This window comes from Canis lupus, chromosome 16 (assembly GCF_011100685.1).
Source record: "Canis lupus familiaris isolate Mischka breed German Shepherd chromosome 16, alternate assembly UU_Cfam_GSD_1.0, whole genome shotgun sequence".
NCBI classification, from domain to species: domain Eukaryota; kingdom Metazoa; phylum Chordata; class Mammalia; order Carnivora; family Canidae; genus Canis; species Canis lupus.
Genome location: NC_049237.1, coordinates 55,126,357 through 55,138,275, shown reverse-complemented (window position 1 = coordinate 55,138,275; position 11,919 = coordinate 55,126,357). Strand labels below are relative to the sequence as shown.

Here is an 11,919-nt window from a genome sequence, read left to right as displayed (position 1 = left end):
CAAGTAACAACTGCTGCCACATCCTGGGCTCTCCTGGAAAGAGAGGTTCCTATAGACACTGGCGTGTGACCGTCCACATCCAGCTGTCCATTGAGCCTTGGGAGGCATAGCTACTGAGGTCTCCTCAATGCAGGAGAGAGTCGAACTTGAGGCCGCGGGCTTATCCCACCTGCAGGGGAGGTCTCCCCTGTTCTTCCTCAGTCCCTTGCTGGATGCCACCATACCAGAGAAGGTCAGCCCTCCCCAGTCCCCTTGGCTATGTAGGGAGCCCCCATGACATCAACTGAGTGAACTGCAATGGAGTTTGTCTACTTTATGGATGGTATGAGCACCATGCTACAGGGGGGGAGCTCATGTGGAATATTTATGTCCCTAATAAAGGACACAACCCACCCAACAGTCAGCAGTAGAAGCCAAGCTTTAGGCTGCCATTTAGCTCTGGATGCCCTGGTCAGCAAATGGTTCCATCAGCACCTCTTACAAACTCTTGGGCCACTGTCTAAGAGTTGTTCCTTTTAGGGTAAGGAACTCAGGGCACTCTTGCCTCAGAGATACCCCAAATATAAATCAAAATCACAGATGTCCCCACATGCAGTAAGGCCACAATGCAAGGCCTCCCTGGGACACCACTTGTCCTCCTTGGTGTTCCAACATTACAGATCGTGGCCAGACGCTCATTTTGCTTCTCAGGATACATAATGCTGGCCCTACAGGAGGGACTCAATAAGTAAAATCCCACCTCCCCTGGAGACCACAAGCAGCCAGTGGAACTGAGAGGCACACACTGGTCTCCTCAAACAACTCCTATTTAAGCTTCAAGGTGTCAAACGGGCCTCCAGTGGAGGCCATCAGGGGCCTTGACAACACAGAGTTTCAAGACAAAAGGATGCACGTGCAGTTATCCACAAGCCGACTTCGGACTGCCCCTGGGATGGGAGACCAGAGTGGCTGCTATCGGCGTGGGAAAGAGGGGCACTGGTCCAAAGAGTGTCCAGTAGATCGCACAGGTCGTGTGGCGGACTTTACTGAGCAGCATAACGGACAGTATGGAGCAGTGCGCACGCCGTACACCCTGGGCTGCGGGGAACCCACGTGTTACAACGATGCATATGGAGCATCGACTCTTAGAAGCGCTACCGGGTCCGCTCTTATGAGGCAGTGGCGGCGGCAGCAGCAGCCTCTGCGTACAACTGCGCGGAGCAGTCCATGTCCCATCTGCCTCACGACCAGAGCACAGCTGGGACCAGTCACCCCAACCCCACTTCTGTTGATCCCTACGACAGACACCTGTTGCCGAGCTCAGGGGCTGCTGCCACTTTGGCTCTGTGGCTGCTGCCGCTGCCAACACCTCGTCCTACTATGGAAGGGACAGGAGCCCCCTTCGTCGTGCCACAGCTGTGCTCCCCACGGTTATGGGCCAGAGAGTGAGCTGCCGCAGGCCTCAGCAGCTGCACGGATTCTCTGTATGGCATGGCCCAGTGTGAGCGGGAGCACATGTGGACCGAGCACGGTGCTCAGCCTTTAGAAACTGGAGGTAGGATCATTGCGGACTGAACCCTGGGCTGCGGTCATATATGAGAACCTGCTCCGCGCGTCCCCTTGCCACGATGTTTCCATTGCTTCGTGTTTGAGTAAACAAAGGAGTTTGTGACCAACTGTGCTTTCTTTCTTAATTTAATTCTTATAAGTTGACTTTTCTTTCCTCTTGATACTAGTCCCTGTAGCCTTTCACTCCGTTCCTTATATTCTCAGCCTCTGAGCAGCCCTAGGTAAGGATTATGCTGGCATCCCCTTTTTCCTGTACCGTGGATCCCCCTCTTATCTTGCTTTCCTTAGGAATTGAGCCCTTCTCCCTGTCTACCTGCAACATCTCCTTTCCCTTTAAAATGACCATGTAGTGGCACGAGACCTTTTACTCTTCTGTTAGCTCTGGGCCCTAACGTTGAGGCTAATCTTCTGAAACTGCTAGGACCATTGGGGTTTTGGGGGTGGGGGTTGTTGTTTTGTTTGTTTTGCTTTATGTCTGACCTGTGATCGTGGTACAGCATTAGCTGAAATTTAGCCTTGTTTTATTTCACTCCTCCCACTTTTTAAAAAATATTTTGACAAATAAACGTTTCTAACACTTAAAAAAAAGTGAGAGAAAGAGGGAGAGTACGAGCAGGGGGAAAGGCAGAAGGAGAGACAAAGCGTTCCAAGCAGCCTTCTTGCCGAACATGCAAAGCTTGGCATCTGGCTTTATCCGACAACCAAGAGATCATGACCTGAGCCAAGATCAAGGGGGATGCGTAACCGACTGAGCCACTCAGATTTTATTGATTTATCCATGAAAGACACAGAGAGAGACAGAGACACTGGCAGAGGGAGAAGCAGACTCCATTCAGGAAGCCCAATGTGGGACTCGATCCGGGTCTCCAGGATCACGCCCTGGGCCGAAGGCAGGTGCTCAACCACTGAGCTACCCAGGAGAGGAAAAAAGGGGTTTCTGAGGCAGAGCAGCATAAAGAGACACAAGGAGATATGAAATTATATGGCTTGCTCACACAACGCTGGTAGTGAAGTATGGCTGAAACCTCAAAGGCTGCAGATGGAGTGTTAATATGTTTTCAATGACGCATTTACAAGTTTTGACTTATTCTATAGTCAAAGAGTGAGTTATGAGCAGACGACATGATTCTTTCTGTATTTGTATTCAAATTAAAAGGGAATGGAAGAAAAAAATAGGGAGATTACTGTCTCTCTAATTTATTTGTTACTCCTTGCTGTTTCTTAAACTTCAGAATAGAATTACTACCATCATTTTTTACAGTTTTTTTAATGTCTTTTATTTTTAATTCTTTTAAGTAATCTCTCTGCCCAACATAGGGCTTGAATTCATGACCCTGAGATAGATGAAGAGTTGCATGCCTTACCAACTGAGCCAGCCAGGAGCTCCATTATTTATTGATCATCTTCATAACTACAACTTTTTATATTCTTTGTTTTCCTCATCATCACTTAGCTGCTTTGTTTTCTTTGCAGCCTGTTCCACTAAGGAGCAGTTGGTGGCCTCTCTTATTCTTTAACTTGAACAAACAGAAGGAGTAGCAATGTAAAAGGGTCCAGGGCCAACTTGACTTCAAATTCTTCCTCATTTCCAATGTGTCTTACAAGACCTCTCTTTTTGTTTCATTCTCTAGGATTAGAAGAAAGCCTTTGTTGTAATTTTAGTTAGCCTTATTAATGACACCTTTCCTTTATTTCAAATATTTGAGAATGTTTATATTATATGTAGGGATGAAGTTGAAGCCCACTGTTTGGGAGCCAAGACTGTATAGGAAAGACAGTATATAATACTTTGTGATATGAATGATTTATCTATCTCAGATTTCAGGTTACTGTTAACACTATTCTAAAAAGACAGTATCCATATATAGAAACATTTCTTATTGATAATGTTTTATGTAACTAAGTATTATGAAGATGAGTCCTTTTGGTTTGATCTCTTTTTCCCAAATTAGGAATGAGTATTAAGATTTAGCATCAAGTTTATGATATATTTGAATTTTTGCTCCATGCATGCAACTTAATTTTTGTAAGTTAATACTGAGTTTTGTAATATTAAAAACGGGTGTCAGCCTCACATGCCCAGCTGGTGACAATGTGGGAAGCTAGTAGGGATGGGTCAGCTTAGAGCAAGTTAAGTACTGCATGAATGTATTCCAATTCAAAAGAAGAAAAACCAAAAAAAAAAAAAAAAAAAAAAAACAAAAGAAGAAAAACCATGCTGTCTGCCAAACAAAATATATTCTGAAGGCTGGCTGTTTTGTAATACTTGATCTGAAATTTTTGGGGTCTGAAATTTATAAAAGAATTAAATTATAAAATGCTAAATGGCTTGCCTTTATTATGAAGTAATCAGTTACTTTATTTTTTTATTTATTTATGATAGTCACACAGAGAGAGAGAGACAGAGAGAGAGAGAGGCAGAGACATAGGCAGAGGGAGAAGCAGGCTCCATGCACCGGGAGCCTGACGTGGGATTCGATCCCGGGTCTCCAGGATCGCGCCCTGGGCCAAAGGCAGGTGCCAAACCGCTGCGCAACCCAGGGATCCCAATCTGTTACTTTAAAATCAAAAGAGAAGAAGAACTGGGGGTGGTGGAAGGGGAGGAGGGCGGGGGGTGGGAGTGAATGGGTGACGGGCACTGGGGGTTATTCTGTATGTTAGTAAATTGAACGCCAATAAAAAATTAAAAAAAAAGAAATAAAGCAAATATCATGAAACCTAGTTATTACAAATTGCCATCTGTATTTATAATAACATTGGTAGCTATTTTTTTCTAATAAGATGAGTGGAATTTCCTTGATTATAGGTTTATTTTTATTATTTTCTATTTTGAAACGGCCAATATGCTTATGAGTAAGATTTGTGTGGTCAGCTTCTGTTCTTTAATAAACTTCAGATAAAAATCATTTTAGCTGTAACCAAAACCTGAAGTCTTTAAAAAATGGCAGATGTTAATTTAAAAACAGCATATACTAATTTAGTTTGCTGTGTGATTATGGTCTAATGGAAGTTTCATAAGCTTTCTTTTCCCCTAACTCAGAAAAGTATATGTCAGAGTTTTGGAGTATGTCCTTAGCCAAGAATTTTATCCACTTAACATATGTTTACAAACTTATATAAAGCAAAAAAGAATGTAGGTAACTATAGTGAGCAAGAAATATAGTTTTGCTCATATTATCTGATGTTTGCCAAAAGAAGAATAAAAGATGTATGAATTAAATCGTACAGAGAAAAATACACATTTGAGGAAATTCAACAAGAAACAGATATCCCTGAAAGAGAACTTGGTAGAGCCCTGCAGTCCCTCGCCTGTGGTAAACCAACACAGCGGGTTCTTACAAAAGAACCCAAGTCCAAGGGAACAGAAAATGGCCACAGATTCACAGTTAATGATCAGTTCACATCCAAAGTACACAGAGTCAAGACTCAAACAGTTGCTGCCAAACAAGGTGAATCTGACCCAGAAAGGAAAGAAACGAGGCAGAAAGTAGATGACGACAGGAAACATGAGATCAAAGCTGCTATCCTGCGGATAACGAAATCCAGAAAGAAGATGCAGCACAGGGTGTTAGTAGCAGAGGTAACTCAGCAGGTGAAGGCTCGATTCTTCCCAAGTACAGTTGTTATTAAGAAACATATAGAAGGACTTATTGAAAGAGAATATTTGGCACGAACACCTGAGGATTGCAAAGTATACACATATGTAGCATAAAATGCGTTCAGAAATTTGATTTATCCTTGGACTGTACTCTTCACATGGACTGAGAAGTTCTTTTAAATCATTAAATATTAAGACGACCATCTCTTCTATTAAATTACAGCACATGTTCTAGACCATTCAGATCAAGCCTTTACTCCCTTTGAGAGTTTTCAACATCAATTGATTGAGCTTCAGGCTTTACAGAGTTTATCCCTGTAGAGATCATCTTTTTTTTTTTTCTGGTTCTTCAAAATTTTATTAACAAAACCAGGGAGAGGGGAGGCAACAGTGAGCAAACTGCACAGTCCCACCCAGGCACAGAGAACGGAGAGACAGAGGGACAGACAAGGACAGAAGAAAATCCTGAGACCCTCTGATACCGGCAGCGGGGTAGTCAAATGGTGGGTGGGCACAGGGAGAAACTCAGGGACCACTGGAGAAACAGATGAATGGCAGAGCAGCCAAACGGGGGATTCGGGCGGCTCCCGGGCCTGGAATGCAGAGCGTGGGGACTTCGGGGCCAGTGAGGCTCAGCGGTCAGCACTGGAGCGCGGCTCGGGAGTGAGCGGGTCATGCTGGATCGTGAGGTGCAGCATCAGGGACAGTGATCCTGCCCGTCAGTCCCAGCCGTGCAAACGGTGCGTTCCTGCTCAAACAGCTCGTCCAGCTTGTACCACGCGTGCACACGCTCCAGGGCCACTCCAGCAGCCGCAACCTCTCCCAGCAGTAATGCGGGTACACTGGCGTTTGGGCAGGAGGCAGAAGTCACCCCCGAGCTAAAGACATCACGCACAAGAGGACACCCACATACCTCATCAGCTGGCACTTTGGGGTCCCGGGAGTGCTCGGGGCACAGCACCTGGAGCCGTTTACAGTATGTCTTGCTCTAAGGGTTGTAGATATCACAGAAGAGTCGTGTAGCTCCCTCAATGTGTGTGGGGTATGTGGACCCAAAGGACGTCTGGCTCTCGTACTTGGCAGCAGCGCTCCATGTGGCGCAAGGCAACACGTGGGTTGATAGGGTGCCCGCAGGAGACGCAGAAGTTCTGCAGGTCCGTGTCATCACTGTCACCCTCATTGCTTTTCCAAACAAGGGCCTGTTCTGGGATTGTGGGTGGACATGAAATGGGGACACTTGTCGGCCCATTTCACAGAAGCCTCCAGAGCTCTGCTACTATCGGTGGGTCCACCCCCCAGGCTTCCTTGGCCTCCCACCTTCCCCTCCAGCCTTGCCACACTTTCAGTGTGGGCTACGGGGGCTGCTTCCGTACCCCTGTGGGGGCAGTGGGGTGAGTGGGGTCACCGTGGATCCACAGCTGTTCTGAGGTATGGATGCCTGGTGTGGGAATGCTTCCCTGATGCCACATCTTCCAACCTCCCCCAGCCCATGAGGCAGCTTGTGGATTCGACTGGCCTTGCCATCTGCCCCGGGCAGGAGGCCAGGCTTGCCTTTGCTCCAGCCCCAAGTGGCCAGGACAGAGGCAGCCTTGGCCGCCCCACTTTGTCGCGGACAGGCCTCTGACCTGTTCACATCCACTCTCTCCGGGGAAGCTGAGGGGAGCCGTATAGAATCCTTGTTCCATTGCATCATTGCTGGAGTCTTGGGCAGCTGCTAAAACCACTCGGTTTTAGTATTCCATGCAGGGAGTGGGGCAGTGTCCCATGGTGGGCTGGCCTGGGACCTTGTGCTGTGCTCCGTTCTGTCACCCAGTCACTGTAGATATTTTCTACCTTCCTGCATAACTCAGGTTCCAGGGTACGTGATCTGTTCTCGGTTCCCTTAATAAACAAAGTCAGTCCTCCAAAAAAAGAAAGAAAGAAAGAAAGAAATATGATCATCTCCTTTTTTTTCCCCCAACAATACCAGCCTTTGAGTTCTTTATTAAGCACCAGATTTTCACATGCATCACTATAGGAGGGAGGCTTCAGATTCAACCAGACTCTGGCCCGTAGTCAGGAGAGATGTGGTGTGCTGAGGTATTCCTGTGTCTAGAAACAGGCACATGGCTTCAAGAGCAGCAGAAGTTGACTATGGGCATCATTGTCTTCCTTGAAAGAGTAAAGGTAAGTGTCGTTCAACCCAGGGAACTGAGGCTCCATCCCCAGGGGGAGGGCTTGGAGAAGTGGCCATAATGTCTTCAGGGATGCTGCCATGAAGCATCCAAAGATGACATCCCATAGGCTTTAGAGAGCAGATCAAGAAGCTGCTTCTTTTCATCTTCTGGGAGGAAACTAAACTTTGCCGCATTGGTGTTCAGTCTCTTAAACTCCTCCTCGGCAAAGTCCATGCCCTGTTTGGGCATCTGGTAATCCGTTCCAGGGTGGACTTGAAAATGAGTGGGTCATCCGTGTTGAGGGAGTAGGTAGCCTGGTCATGTTTGAGCCGAACACAGCATGCTCCGTGTCCGAGTTCCAGGGGCCTGTGAGGTAACGGGACCAGGGGCAGATCTCGAAGTGCATGTTTTCCTGCTGCAGCCTGTCATAAAGGGCCTCGTCCTGCAGCGTGTGGTAGCCATGGCCCAGCCTCTCCGTCTTGAGCGTGTCCACAGCCTCTTTGACCACCTCCGCTGAGCCCACTCCCCTGCATGCACAGTGCGGTGGATGCCTCTCCTCACAGCCTCCTGGTAGCCCTTCACGTGTCCCAGGAAGACACTGCTCCCTTTAATGGTCTCGTCTCCTGCCAGGTCGATGGCCACCACAGTCTGCTGGTACTTCGGACACAGCTCCACCACCTCCAGGGGCCAACTGGGCTGGTGGCGCAGGTGGCACAGGATGGACCTCACTTTCACCTTGAAGTCCCGTTCTCCCTCCTGCAGGCTCTGGCTCACCAGGGCCACCACCTCCCCTAGGATTTGCAAAATCTCTACATTAAAATTGATGTGGCAGTTTTAATACAATGTATACAAAATAGTCTAAAATTTACAATACCGGAAAACATGATTATTTTTTTTTCTCCTAAAGTTGAAAAGCTTGGAATGTATGTCCAACAGTGAGGTAAAACATTTTGTCTCTCAATTTAAAGAACTGTGCAAGGATAACATTCAAACACATTCAATTAGGGCACTTTTCAATTTTGACAGGAATAATGAATTACTGTAGCCAACAAGGCACAGTTAGAAAATGCCAACATTTCAAGTCAATAAGAACAAGGCAGATAATATCAAGCAAATCTTTTAAAAAACTTTTCTTTTGAAACAATTTCTTTGAGTTCAAAGGGCAGTTTGCTTCACGTGACTGTAATTTCTTGTGCCAGGGAGGAGTCTGCCCTAGACAGCATCGGAAGGCAGCCACTCACTCATTCCTGCACATTGCAAAAGGGCAAAGAAATAAGGTCCGTGGAAGGCGCTACTCCCACGTGGAGGATGGAAGGCACTACTTTAAGTTTTTTCTTGTTTGGGGTTTTTAAAATCACGCCACCAGTGTTTGTTGCTCACACTCTCGTGCACGGCCACAGTGGCCCCTCGGCCTCCTGAGGTGCACAGCCAAGCCGTCTCCCCTCAAGGACGTGTGTCCCGTGTGCCTGGGCCAGTGTGGCTGTGTCCAGGACGCAACAGGGAGGCAGCGCTCCACAGGGTCCTGGGGCCATCCAGGTTGTGCCAGGGTCTCACAATGGGCTGAGTTGGACATAAAAGCAAACCTGTAAAAAGAGCAACAGCGTCAGGAGTCCCTAGAGAGAAGACCCTCAGCCACAGGACCTATCCTCCTGCCGGGGCCTCCCATCTGCAGCCAGCACCCCCTCTCATGTAGCGGACCCCCCACCCCCTGTCCCGCCTCCCAGGGTGAGTGGGGAGGCTGGCATGGGTTTTGAAGCAGGAGCTCTGCCAGGAGTCTTGCGACAGGCTAGGCTCACAGAAGATCATTGACCGGACCCTGTTGTCCATCCTGACATGGGCTGGAATCCCAGCAGTCTACACATTGGGACACTCAGAGGCTCTGAGCATCAGTCTCAGGGCACCATAAGATTAGATCCACGCTTGTGTTTGTCCCGAATCTTAATGATGTTTCCACCTGTCTTCAACCTGACACCTGCAATCCCTCCTCCCTGCCCCGCCCTCCCACTGGCTGTGAGAGGATGCATCCTGAGGTCTTCACTATACTGACACTTCACTAGCCAGATAGGATGTCCCCTGTCCTCATCCCATATGCCACTCCATGAGGACGGCCTCCCATTCATGTGCTTGGCAGGTTCACTGGCATTTGAGTGGATGCACTGACCCCTGCCCCTTCCACCCCCAGGTAAAGTGCAGGGACTGTGGGGCCTTTGGACACAAGGCATCAAGCACCAGATGCCCCATAAAACACTGGGGCACGACCCTTGTTCCCATGGACTTGGGCTCCAGGAAGCTGAAGGAGAATGTAGAGCTGGGGAGTCAGCGGGACCAGCGGCACCAAGCTGGGCTGTTGGACCAGGCTGAGAGGGAGAAGGCAGAGAGACGAAGGTGAGGAATGGGGCTTGTGACCCGATTGCCAGGGCTGACACGACAGACCCCGAGTCCGTGTGCATGCACAGTGTGCAGGGCGGCTGCGGGTAGAGCCAGGCTGGGCGAGGCAGGCAGAGGAGCTCCCAGACTAACAGGGTCCACATTTGGGTGATGGAGCTGTCCCTGCTGATTTGGTGTGGGGTTTATGGCTGGACAAGTGTCCCTGCACCAGTGAATGTATGGAGCTTGGCACATGCCAAGGCAGACCCTTTCTGACTCTGCATGAAACAAACTGCCAGGATGACCTGGTGGGTCACTGTAGTCAGGGTGGGGCAGAGGTGGGCAGAGAGTGGCTGAGGAGGGAAAGGACCAGGTTGGCCCAAGCCCCGAGCAGGTGTCTGGCTGGAAGCCAGGGAAGGGAGTTCCTTCTCCTTTCCCTGCTTTGATTTCTCGTGCAGGCAAGAAGCCGAGCAGAGGAAGGCCCTGCTCCACAGGTTCCCCAGGAGACCCCGGGAGGGGCAGAAGCGCACCTGGAAGGAAGACACAGAATCTTGTGACTATGTGAGGGTGAGTGTGTGCTGCTTCCCCGGCTGTGCCCTTGGGCACTCCCTGGGCTCCATGTGCCTCCTGGGGGAGGTGGGGCTCCACTTCCTCTCTGACCAGTGGCAGTTGAGCAGCGTGGTCTTTGCACCCTTTTTTTCCTTGGTGCCCATGATATTGCCTTGTGCCTTGTTTGTGTGTGAACCGTGGCTGGTTGGCATGTGATGGTCATTGGCGGGCACTCCTGGAGCATATACCACCTCAGAGAACAGGCCTCTGTCCTTCATGACACATTACCCCCCTGCCCATCCCCTCTCAGGAGCTGCCACCATGACTCTCCAGCATCAGGACTCTTATTGCCTCATGAGCATAGTGGATGGAAGAGCTGGTCCAATGGAAGAAGCATCGCTGTGAGGCAGGACTTTGCGTGTCCCCCCACAATGTCTCAAGGGCATCAAAAGCATCCAGTCATACCTTTGTTCCGGACCAGTCCTGCAACTGCATTCCCTACTCCCAGGGTGAGTCAGATCAACAGATCCCATCTTTTCCTTTCCCTGTTCCGGGGGAGGGGGTTGTTACTAAGGTCTTGGCCGTTAGTTAGTTTCTTTCTTTCTTTCCTGAGTGTTCATTTTGCCTTAGTGCTGGGGCCAAACTCATGGAGTCCCAGGTGTTCTCTATTCCCACAGTGTCCACACATGCCGATGCCTGTCTACACCACCAGGAGGCCTTCTATCCCTGAGCCTGCCCTGCTGATGGAACCACGTACTGACAATCCAGTCATGAGTGTCTGGTCCCATTCCACATCTCATCTCAGAAGCCCTCAAGTTAGCCTCAGCCCACCTGGTGGACCTCCTGGTGCCCAGGAAGTGCCGATCACTAACACCCCTCAGCCGGCTCGCCAACCCTGTGTCAGGGCTGACAGCCTGGTTGTGCAGCAGAGAGACAAGAGGCCCTGCAGAGTGTCCCTCGAGGGTCCCCAGGCTGGCTCCCAGGGCCATGGCTGGGACACACCCAGGCACCACCCAAGTATCCTGAGGAGAACACCCGTCCCGCTGTCAGCAACGCATTGGCAGACAATTCCAAATGCCCCCCCCCCCAGGCTCCAGGCAAGAAATGTGCCCACATGCCCCTAGACAGGACCCTGAACCCCCGAAAGAAAGCGTGGTGGAGCCCCAGCCAGCACACCTGCAGGAGCATCCAGGAGGGCCTGTGGGGAATTCAGGGAATCTGTGTGCTCCAGGAAGCAGACATGCCCGTGGATGCACAGCCAGGCCCCCGCAGCCCAGGAAGACACCTGCCCTCCATCCGAGCAAGGGCCCCCAGCCCACACCTGCCACACCTCACTTGGAGACGCTGCAGCCATGCACCGAGCCCCCATGGCCGCACTCTGCGCGGGCCCCCACTCAGCCCCTGAGAATGGTCTTCACCAGATTGGACAGAAGCTGCTGGAGCTCCCGGTTCCTTGCAGCTCCCTCATTCCTTCCTCCCGAGAAGCCAGGCCCTGCTCAGGGCCCTCCTGCCCCCCACCTGTTGAACGGAGCCTGTGTCTGTGGCCCCTGGATTGTCCTCCACGGTGACCTACAGGTGTCCTCATCCTCAGTAGACACTGAGAGTGAATGAGCCAGCTCCTGGCCTTGGACCCTTGTCCTCCACCCCACTGCACCCTGACGGGGTGACTGCGGACCTGAGGACGTGGCCCCTCCTGGACTC

General features: G+C 50.1%; 3 pseudogenes; 1 reads left to right on the top strand and 2 right to left on the bottom strand.

Moving 5' to 3' along the window:
• The first annotated feature begins 297 nt into the window (after nt 1-297).
• LOC119877071 lies at nt 298-1,538 on the top strand (annotated as a pseudogene).
• A 4,240-nt stretch (nt 1,539-5,778) lies between these two features.
• Nucleotides 5,779-6,615, bottom strand: LOC119877070 (annotated as a pseudogene).
• A 771-nt stretch (nt 6,616-7,386) lies between these two features.
• Nucleotides 7,387-11,587, bottom strand: LOC119877069 (annotated as a pseudogene).
• Between the last annotated feature and the right edge of the window lie 332 nt (nt 11,588-11,919).